This window comes from Heterocephalus glaber, unplaced genomic scaffold (assembly GCF_053883595.1).
Source record: "Heterocephalus glaber isolate CG9 unplaced genomic scaffold, H.glaber_assembly_v1.0 deba00000071, whole genome shotgun sequence".
NCBI lineage: Eukaryota > Metazoa > Chordata > Mammalia > Rodentia > Bathyergidae > Heterocephalus > Heterocephalus glaber.
The window spans coordinates 27,121,296-27,132,747 of record NW_028258137.1 but is presented as its reverse complement, the minus strand read 5'-3'; the positions used below and the strand labels follow the sequence as shown (position 1 = coordinate 27,132,747).

The window sequence follows — 11,452 nt, the reverse complement described above, 5'->3', positions numbered from 1 at the left end:
AGCCTGTGCTGGCCGGCAGAAAGGCCGGTACCGGAAGCTGAAGAATCTGCACTGAAAGACAAGAGATGATGCCCAGGGTGAAGGCATGGACCAGAGCTCCTCCAAAGAGAACAGCAGCCACCCTTGGCAAAGGCAAAGACCTGAGCTCAGCCAAAGAGAACAGCAAAAGCCCTTCCGAAGAAAAGTGCCCAGAACAATGCTCTTCCAAGGAAAATCAGCTGAAATTTTTCCCTCCCATTCTCCTTTTATAGATTCTGACAGCAGGCCTGCTTAAGTGGGTCTTCCATGCCCAGAACCATGCTGACTCAATTCAGCTGGGCGTTCCCCACTCAAGTTGACAATTAGTCAGTTAACCACCACAATGGCCATTGCCCTCATGGCCACTGTCTTCTTACTCTTGCAGTGGCCTGCTCGGCATGCAGGGTGTATTTTCTCTTCTCTCTTCTTTTCTTTACTTCTTTTTTTTTTTTGAGACTTCTTTGTCACTTTTTCTTCTTTTACTTTCAATAAATGTTAAACTTTTATATTCTTTGGTTGTCCTCTTCAATTCTTTGAACAAGACAAGAGCCTGGAAAAGACCATTGGACACCCGGAATCCGGTAACAATCACATTGTAACAAATGCTATGAGAGAGTTTGGAAAAGAAAGATCCTTTCTGTGTGGGAGTTCAGGAAGTTGTTCCAAAAGGTGCTACTTGGGTTGACCCAGGTGCTTCAGGATGACTGAGATGTGAACAAGTTAGTGAGCTAAGTATTTCTTGCAGGAGGGAGAGACATCATGAATATGTGATTGAAGAGAGGAAGCAGGGGAACATGCTGAGACTAGCAATCCCTTTAGCTTGGGTGGGCTCTGGAATTCAAGGAAGAAGACTCTAAGATCTCATGGAGGCAGGGTTTGGGGCCAGGTTGCAAAAATACTTGAATACTCTGTTGAAATATTTAGGTTCTGATTTAGTGGGGAACTGGGGAGACATTTAGTGTTTTGAAACGAGAGATCTATCTGTCTGTCTGTCTGTCTTGGTTATTTGTTCTGCAGTGCTGAGGATCAAACCCAGGGCTTTGTGCATGCTAAGCACTCACTTTACCAACATCAGCACCAACGATGGTATGGATCTGATGAGGGGCCAAGATCAACTTTTGGGAATTGACCCAATGGTGAGAATAATTTATAATGAAAGAATATGACATTTTTCTTCTTAAATACTTTGGAAAGAGTATTGTAGACCAGTAATATGATTTTTTCCTCTTTTTTTCCCCCTCTATAAATCAAACCCCCAATAGCATAAGTGCACTTACTCTTCTGGCCTGCTCCATTAGTTGCTATTATCTTCTTCCAACACCTCCACATTAACCTCATAAAAGGTACCATCCTGTCTCAGGGCATTAAGTGCTAGATGGGGCACCAGGCTTTGACCAATTATTTTACATATGAGAATGATGAGGTAAGAACATTTAAATGAACAGCACAGCAAAGATGCAGGATATGTGTGCTGACCAAAGGAGGGAGGAGATTTATGGCCTTTAGCCATAGGGTGCGGGTGGGTGGAGGGCTTAGTCATAGTCAGGAAATCAAATGTATAGAGGAGAGAAGGGTACCACCTTGTAGCCTGGTAGCATCAGAAAGAGACCAGGAAGCTGATGACTCAGTTTCCTCTGCAGAGGTCAGCACACAGCTATTTACCTTAAGAGTCCTAATAGGCTCAGATAGAAGATTCTGGAATGGTGCTGTGATTAAGGATTTTCACTCTGATTAGAATTACACACTGGCAAATGAGTGGGAACTGTCAGAATTTAAGTAGCTGTGCAACAGAATGAAGGCAGTCACTTCTGAAGTGGGCTGTGAACTTATTACTTGCTCTCTTATTTTTCATTTGCTTCACATCTGGGTAGGTGGGTCTTGGGAATGGCAGCTGGGATTTGAATATTTTACATGGAGAGCTTCTCATCATTCTGCTTCCTTACTAACATTTGCTTTCATGGTTCATCAGGAGATTGGTAGTTCAGCAGGGGGGAGTGGGCGATCACTCTTTACACGTGTGCTTTGCCAGCCGTTTAAGATGTCTGTACACAGTGCTATGCCAAAGGGGAAAGGACTCCTGCAAGAGCTCATTGCCATACAGTTCATTAAAGACGTCTCTGTGTGTTCCTCTAAAACAGTGTTACTGCTACTCACATGCATAAAAGTAACAGCGAAAATAGTGACTAACACTGATTTCACAATTTTCAACCTATATTACAATGGGGTGGGCAACTTATACTTACTGTTTTGAATCCTCATCCCCTTTTACAGATGAGAAAACAGATTTCTCAGTTCCACCCTTTTAAGTCCTGAATCAAACACCAGCATTTTGCTTTGTCTTCTGTGTTCAGAATTGAAATTGCTGTTCCATGTTATATGGTGGGGAATAGGAATGCTAGGACAGGTTTTTTTTCTTTTTCTTTCATTTTCTTTCTTTTTCTTCTTTTCTTTTGACTGAGAATTTAACCTAGGGCCTTTGCACTGAGCTGTATCTCCAGCCTTTTTAAAAATTTTTAAATTTTGAGACAGTCAATTCCTGGTACCAAAAAAAAAAATTTTTTTTTTTAAGACAGGGTCTCACTGAGTCTTTAAGTTGCCCAGACTGGGTTTAACCTTGTAATCTCCCTGCCTCAGTTTTCCAGAGGTGGGGTTACAGGTGTGTACCTCCACAGCCCACGAGAATAGGCCTTTAAATAGTTTCTCATTGTTTCCATACCACCTTTTGGTTATTTCTGTTGCTTGTACACAGCAAGTGCATATATATGTTTCCGAACATCATACTTCTTCCCTATAACGATGGTACAGTCAGATTAGGAGCTTCTGGGAGTAATTCAGGGTTGGCCACCAGGAAAAAACTGGGCCAGACACAAAAGAGTCCACAAATAGAGAACATGTGGATTTATTTTGAACCATCTTTTTCTCTGCAGCCAGGCTGGCCTCTGCCAATAGGAGGTGAACATTTTGAAGCTACACACGAATCAATACTTAGCTAAAGGTAATAAGCAGTATTGATCAGAGAGAAATCTATTGCATGTGTAGGGAAATACAGCAGCCTAAGTAGGCAGCATGGTGGTAATGAAAAGGACACAGATTCTGCAATATGACAGATACTCATTTGTGATTTGTCTCCACAACAAACCGGTAACTTTGAGCAATTCTCTTGATCATTCTAAGCCTCAGTTTCCTTTTTTGTAAAAGGCACCAACTCGTAGGTAGGTGTGTTCTGAGGAAACTGTTGCTACTAAGCCAAAGCTTTCAGTGTTGTGTGTGTGTGTGTGTGTGTGTGTGTGTGTGTATGATTTTATTGATGTTTGGAGGTTCATAAGCTTTTACTTTGGAAAAAACACCATCAATTGGGGCGGGGATTTAGCTCAGTGGCCCTGCCGCCTGCCTTGCAAGTGCAAGGTCCTGAGTTTGATCCCCAGTACCAAAAAAAACCCAAAAAAACCCCCCAAAATAAAACAAAAAAACCCACCATCAATTTCTGCTATTATATTTTCCTTTAGTCCCCCCCCCCATCCCGCCACGTTTTGGTTGTTATTGAACTTATTTATGGACACAACAGGCTGCGCTTGCTGTAACTCAAGCCATGACTGGGGGCTGTTGTATGATTCTGAGGAGTGAGAAGAATTCTCCTGGATGCTACTGTGGAATAGCAGGAAAGAGTTCAAGCAGAAGCAGAATTCAGAAGGGAGGGCGTTATCAGGACTATTCATGCAGCTGCTCTTTTCCCTGTCAGATCCACCCATGCTAGCGCTGGTGTGCTGAATTTAACACAGGACTTTACTTGTCTGCTAATTCCCTTAACCCTTCATTTGCATCTTATTTTTGGATTTTATCAATTGCTGCCTCATATTGTAGATATTTTATAACAATCTTATCACTATTTTTTATATTATGAAGTCATTTGTGATTCCACAGTACCTAGTTAAGAGTTGATACATAGCAAGTACTTAGAATTAATTTTATTCTCTCTCTCTTTCTCCTTCCCTTCCTCCCTTACCTTCTCTCTCATCCTCTCTCTCTCTATCTCTTTCTTCCTTTTGCTGTTGTTGCTTTTGATTTTGAAGGAAAATTAAAAATGGGACTTGCCGTTTCAATAAATCCTCACAATACCTTATGAAGTTGTTGTTCATTAGGTGTTGTTCATAAATTGTTCGCTTAAACAAATACTTGAATGTCTGTTTTGTACATAGCTCGAATCTGGGTATATAAAGAAAAATAAACATAGTTCTTGGCCTTGAAAGTCTCCTAGTTTGGTGTGCAAAACAGTTATACAATCAGAATATTTCATGGACAAGTACTGAATATTTTATTAAAAAAAGGAACTGGGCATGGTATCACACATCTATGATCCCAGCATTCTGGAAAGCTGTGGCAGGAGGATCAGATTCAGCCCAGCCTGGGCAACTTAGCAACTTAGTGAGGCCCTATCTTAATATAAAAAATAAAATTAAAAAGGCTTAGGATATAAGCTCAGTGCAAAGGCTCTGGGTTGACGCTCCAGTACTAAAAAAAAAAAAAAGAAAAAGGAAAATAAAAGAAAAAGAGGGAGATTATATTTGGGGAAAGCTGCTGGGTGTGGCACTTATGTTGAATGAATGTAGAAAATCATCCCAGGTTAAAAAGAAAGACAGTGCTTCTTTTTCAGATAAAGAAGACAGCATAAACAATGGGAGAAAATAAGAAGTTACAGCTCAGTGAGAAGTTATGTGTTTTATCACAGTTTGTGGGAAAGAGTTTAGAATTATCAGGGACTAGAAGACAATTATTAGAGAATAGAGGACAAAATAAAAATATTTTGAAGGTGAAGAAGGGAGAGTAGGGAGGTCAGATCAGAACTGGAATTCTTACCTTAGGTACCAACAGGTCTTACCTGATGGCACGCCTGTCCAGTTCAATAATAGTAGCCTCCCCTTGTTCATGGGGGATACATTTCAACCCCAAGTTGCAGATAGTGCTGAACCCTACATATACTCAATATTTCTTCTCATATACACTTTCATATGTGTCATTTAAAGGAAGCACTTGATGGCTTCTCTTTGACCAGTATCATTCTTTGAATTTCCAGTATCACTACTCTTCTACTTTGGACCCATTATTAAATAAAATGAAGGTTTCTGGAACACAAGCATTGTGATACTGATGAAGTTAATCTGGTAACTAAGTCTGCTACTAAGTGACTAATGGGAGGGTAACATACACAGTGCGAATACACTGGACAAAATGGTGACTCAAGTCCTGGGCAGGACTGTGTGAGATTTCATCATGCTTCCCAAAATGGTACACAATTGAATACTTAGGAGTTGTTTATTTTTTATTTTATTTTATTTTTTTCGGTACTGGGGATTGAACTCAGGACCTTGTACTTGCCAGGAGGTGCTGTGCCATTGAGCTACATCCCTGGCCCAGGAGTTGTTTATTTCTTGAATTTTCTGTGTAGTATTTTTGAACTGCAGTTGACCTAGGTAGCTGAAACCATAGAAAGTGAAACCTTGGATAAAGGAGGTACTACTGTATATCGTGCTAAGATGAAAGTGCTCCTTCTTAAATATCTTAAGTTCCCTCAATTACTTCTCATCTGACAACTTTCCATTATGGTAAATTTTGTTTCAAAGACCGAGTTCCAGAATGCTGATGTATTTTTAGTTTTAAAGAGGCTGTTGTGGAATTTTAATATATAAGCATAAAATGGAAACTTGGTTAAAAAGTATTGACAGGACCAGTCTGGACCATGTAGTGAGACCCGGTCTCAAAATAAAAAATAAAAATGAACTGGGGATGTAGTTCATTGTGTCTGGGTTAAATCCTCAGACACACACACACACAGACAGTATTGATAGTCAGAAAGCTTTAGTTTCTGAATTGGTTATGCCAAGTTTTGTGTGGAGACTTGTGAACACTGGTTATTTACCTGGAGCATCAGGTTTTCTATCTGTTCTAGTTGAAATAAAGGCCTTAGGTTAAGAGATCTCTATGAGCCTGGGTGCAGTGGCACAAGACTGTGATCCCAGCTACTCAGGAGACTGAGGCACAAGGATCTCAGTTTCAAGGACAGCCTGGGCAACTTAGTGGGACCCGTCTCAAAATAAAATAAAAAGGGATGGGGATGTAGCTGTGTGGTAGAGTGCCTGCATAGCATGTATGAGGCCCTGGCTTCAATCCCAGGAACTGAGACAGAGAGAAAACTTAGGATTTATTAAGATATGTCTTAGTGTTTTGCAATTATAAAATATCATGTATCCATTTTTATTGAGGCATGGTTAATATATGATAAATGGAACATATTTAAAGGTATGTAATTTAATAAGTTAAAATCTCATCCTATCTAAGCAAGGTAGGATAATTTGGTACTTCTTATTTCTTTGTGTAGATCCATATTTCCATCTAGTGCCATTTTTTTTTCTGCTTGAAGGATTTCCCTTAGCATGCAGTATGGATCTCCTGATAATGACTTTTTCACCTTTATATTCTCATGTAACTAAAAAAAAGGTCACATTGAGATAATTTGCAGACTATACCATTTCATTTTATCATTATAATCAATTTTATAGCATTTCCATCATCTCAAAAAGAAATCCTGTATCCTTTAGTTATGATCCCTCATTTTCCTAACCCTCCAGATCTGAGAAGACACTAATCTACTTCTGCCTATGTAGTTTGAATATTTTGCACATTTTATATAAAAATTAAAATTTTGGCACTGAATTCTTTCACTTGGGATGATGTTTTCAAGGTTATCCATGTCAGTTTCCTTTCATTTAGCAAGATATTTTTACTAGGTATAGAATTCTACTTTGACTTTTTTTTTCTCTTAGTACTTTAAACATTTACCATTTTCTTTTTTTTGCATTTGTTTCCGATGAGAAATATTTGTTATCTTTATCTTTGTTCCTCTCTAAATAAAACATCTTTTTTTCCCTCTGGCTGAACTTGAAGTTTTTCTGTTTACCATTAGTGTGAGCTATTTGATTATAGTGTGACATGGGATAGTTTTTAATCATGACCTGGTGTGGTAGTGTATGCCTGTAATCCCAGGACTTAGGAAGCTGAGGCAGGAGTATTGCCATGAGTTTGAGGCCAGCCTGGACTATATAATGAGTTCAAGGCCAGCCTGGGCTACATAGTGAGACCCTGTCTCAAAAACAAACAAAAAAATCAAAAACAAAAAAGCTTTAATCACGTTTCTCATACTTGGGGTTTATTTTAACCACTTGGATATTTGGGTTTATGGTTTTTATCAAATTTGGAAAAATTTCAACCATCATTTCTTAAAATAATTTCCCTTCTCCTCCCCTTTGGAGATCCCAGCTAACTATATAGTAGCCTCTTTAAAGTTGTCCCACATTTCACTGACGCTCTTTTAATTTTATTGAATTATTTTCTTTCTCTTAGTGCTTAATTTTCAGTAGTTTCTATTACTATACCTTCAGTTCACTAAGCTCTTCTCTGCAGTGTCTAATCTGCTTTTACTCTCATCTAAGATATTTTTCATGTGATACGTTGTATTTTCTCACTTCTAGAAGTTTTATTTGGATTTTTAAATATCTTTCATACCTTTACCTCAAAGTTTGAACACATAACCATTTTAATGTCCTTGTCTGCTAATTCTAACACATTGCAGTTCTGGATCATTTTTGATTGATTGACTTTTCTCCTCACAGTGTGTTTTGTTTGGGTGGTGCTGGAGATTGAACCCAAGGCATCTGTCTACCACTAAATCACATCTCTAGATGTGGTTGCATTTAAAAAAAGGCATATTTTTCATTTATTATTTTCTGTCCAAATTTTTAACACCAAGTAATAATATTAAATGGAACACTGTCATTCTATGTGTTGATAAAATTACATTGAGAAATCAGGATAATCATTAAGCATAGAGTTGATTACACGTATATTTCTTTATACTTTATAAAAAAAAAGACAAACTTGTTTCAAGTGTGCACCAAGTCAATAACAGAGGAATCCAGAGAACTTTGTGCCGAGAGGCATTTATACTTGGCTTTTCTTTGAATGAAAAATAAAAGTTTGTGTGTCATCAGCTCGACATTTTCTTAAATGTTGCAAAAGTCATTCAGGGCACTGATTCTCAAAGCTAGCTGAATATCTGAATCACTTCCAGAGTTCGAAAGTACCAATGCCTGTGTAACATCCCTAAAATAGAATTGATTGGTATAAGCTAGGCCCTGGGCTTCTAGAGCTGTTTCATAGTCACAAAAATCAGTCTTCTGCTGAGGGCTCCACACCTGGATTTCAGTGAATAATTGTTACTTTAAGCACCAGATAGGTGCATATCTCTTGATTAAAAAATAAATATATTAGGGGACATCATTTTATTCATCATTGCCAGGGACATAGCAGTTGCTAAATTTCTGAATGAACACACGATTGCCTTATATACTTCTTTTATACTCCATCATTCTAGCAGGTTATGAACATAAGATTTCAAAAACTATGTATGGGGGAAAATAGAATAAAGTAGTTGGGATAATGTTTAAGGTGAAACAAAAATCGTATATAAATATTTAAAGCACACACACACATAAACAGATCAAAGGTGAAAAAGGATATATAAGACCATGCAATATTTAGCACTTGAAAATTCAATGAACTTCCAAATATTCTTCACATTCTTACACTTAGAAACAAAGCAACCTAAACAACTAGTTCTTCAGCTAGTAGCCATAAGCACAGGAGCAGATGTTTTCTTTTTTTTAAATTAAATTAAATCTAATTTAATTTATTTTTTTGTTCTTTTATCGGTACATTTTAGGTATACAATTTGTTTACATTTATCATTGGGTGCTTGTACCTGTACATGATGTATCTTGGTTCTTATTTTTTTCCCCCATTACCTGTGCGCCCTTCACCCCCTCTGTCCTTCCCTATTTACATAGATTTCATTTCCATTTTTTTTTCTTTTCTCATAGTTTTCCCTTTCCCTCTTTTTCTTTGCCCTTCCCCTCCCTTTACTTCTTCATCTTTGGACCTTTTTTCCTATTTAAAATTATCAATTATTCATTTTAATCATTTTAACCCTTGTTTACACTATCAGTTTCTCACACTAGTGAAACTATTTGGTATTTACACATGTGTGTCCTATTTATTTCACTTAAGAGTATGGCCTCGATATGCATCCATTTAGCTATAAATGACTCTAGTTTTTCGTTCTTTATGGCTGAATAGTACTCCATTTTATAAAAAAACCACATTTTCTTTATCCAGTTTCCAGTTGATGGGCACTTGGGCTGCTTCCAAGCTTTAGCTATTACAAACTGTGCCGCTATGAACGTGGGTGCACATATATCACAGTGGTATGATTCTTTTAATTCTTTTGGGAAGATACCCAGCAGGGGGATAGCTGGGTCAAATGGGACCTCTAGTCCTAGTTCTTTGAGGTATCTCCATACTGACTTCCACAGTGGTTGCACCAGAGCAGATGTCTTCTTTAAAAACAGAATTACAAATTATTCTTGATGATCATATCTTAGTTTTCAAAGTTCAAGTAAATAAAATGTTAGTATAAGCATGATAGCTTTTTCAAATAGTTATATTTAAAAACAAAAGATTGTTTCTGGTTAAAATACTTGGTTTTTGGTTAAAATAACCTACTGTTACATCCTTTCAGTTGAAATGCAGGAGCTTTTTAGCAGCTCACAATGATAAATAATGATTCTGGCACTTTTTCACATAATATGTTTATTTAGGGAAGACTTAATAACAGACTTCCTTTCTAGAGCTAGATTAGCAGATATGACTTCATGTATCAAAGTTCTGTAAGTATTAGATAATTTTAATCAAGTTAGTATCTGAGGCTACGAAACTTTGGTTTTCTTAAAATCAAGCATTGGTGGTAGGTTTGTCACCAAAGAGTGCTGCTTCACCCTCTGTGGTTGGAAATCTCTTCTTATATATCAAGAGATACTCCTTCTGAAACTGCTTTACTTTTCTTCTTTTCTCCTTTGAGGTAAACTCCTGTTTTTAAATGATATTCTCTAAAAGTTCTGCAATGGCAGCTTGAGTGGCAGAATCCTTTTGTTCATTAAATGCCTGTGCACTGATCTGTTTACAATAAGAGTAAGTTGGCAAAGGAACAATGAGTCCATTTCCACAACTTTTAATATGGTCCTTCTTTTAAAGTAGTCAAGTTGTTTCTCCACCACAGTCTGTGAGTAAGAGGGCACTTGGAGAATTTCCTGATGATGATCCATTAGGAGAGAAATTAATCTTGCAGCAAGAAGCTCATCAAGGTCCACTTCATCAGCACAGCACACACCGAGAAAACGTGTACACCATCAGTGCCCTTGTACCCACTATGTCATAAAGTTTCGGCATATCAATGTTTTGACTCTTTGGAGAAATTTTTCGCATTGATTCCATCTATGATTGGGTGGGGGAATAACACAACACAACTGTAATGCATGGACGGCAACTATCTCCAGGTTGTAGCAAACTTTCTGTGCCAGTCAAAATAACAGAAGTTGGAGGTAGAGAGTTTTCTGAAAGTTCTATAGTACTTTTGCACAGTCGTTTATTGATTGTGATACTATCCCTTCTGAGTTCACTTTTCATAGCTCTTTGCACACTTATGCTGCCTTGTCCAAGGTCTAGTTTCATGATAACTTTAGCCACTGGTGTATTGACATAGCAATTCCATCTTGTACTACTTCTTAAAAGCAAACTCTGAGATCTTCAAAGCTGTTTGGGCTTGCAGTTCCAGTGACATGACTCCTCTTGGTCTTCAACAGTCAAAGTAGAAATTCTCTTAAAATCACCACTGCAGAGTGGCTTGTGAATACTTCCCTCTGAATGAAGATTCAATAGGGATTCCTGTTGGGAATTTGAGTCTAAAAATTGTTCACTATTTTGTTGTTCTGCATTCAGAACAGATCGATGGTAGGCACACAACACATTTTTACTTGACTAGTCTGGCATATCTACAATTTCTTCCAAAGAAGAGCACCTTGATTTGATGTTAGAGGTTGGGACATGCAAATTAATTAAGCCTATTAAATTGTGACAACTTCCTCCCATTACATCATTAGCTCTGATTCTTTTGTTTCTTAAATTAACTAGCTGCATTTTCTTAGCACATATTTTTTGAAATCCTTGATCACTTACCTGTAGCCTCTCAGTGGAATCTGATTCTTCTTTGTTTTTGTCTCTGTGAAGCAGACTGAGGGGAATACTCTCAGTTGATTTTAAGGAATTCAAACTGTTTAAGTGAAGCATGTTTGAAGACTGTGGATCATGTTGGATTTTATATATCCCACTGGACCTATCTGAAACTGTGACATAGCCACAAACAACCAAAAATGTTCACAAATACAGCAGTACCCCAGTTTACGAACTTGATTCTTCCCATGATTCTAGTTGCAAACTGAGTTGGATGAGAACTGAATCAAATTCAATGGTTAGGTTCAGTGCTGACTTT

General features: G+C 37.8%; 1 pseudogene; it reads right to left on the bottom strand.

The window, feature by feature from the left end:
- Positions 1–9,820: 9,820 nt before the first annotated feature.
- LOC101707674 (DEP domain-containing protein 1A-like) overlaps positions 9,821–11,452 on the bottom strand; it is a 113,201-nt pseudogene continuing 111,569 nt past the window's right edge.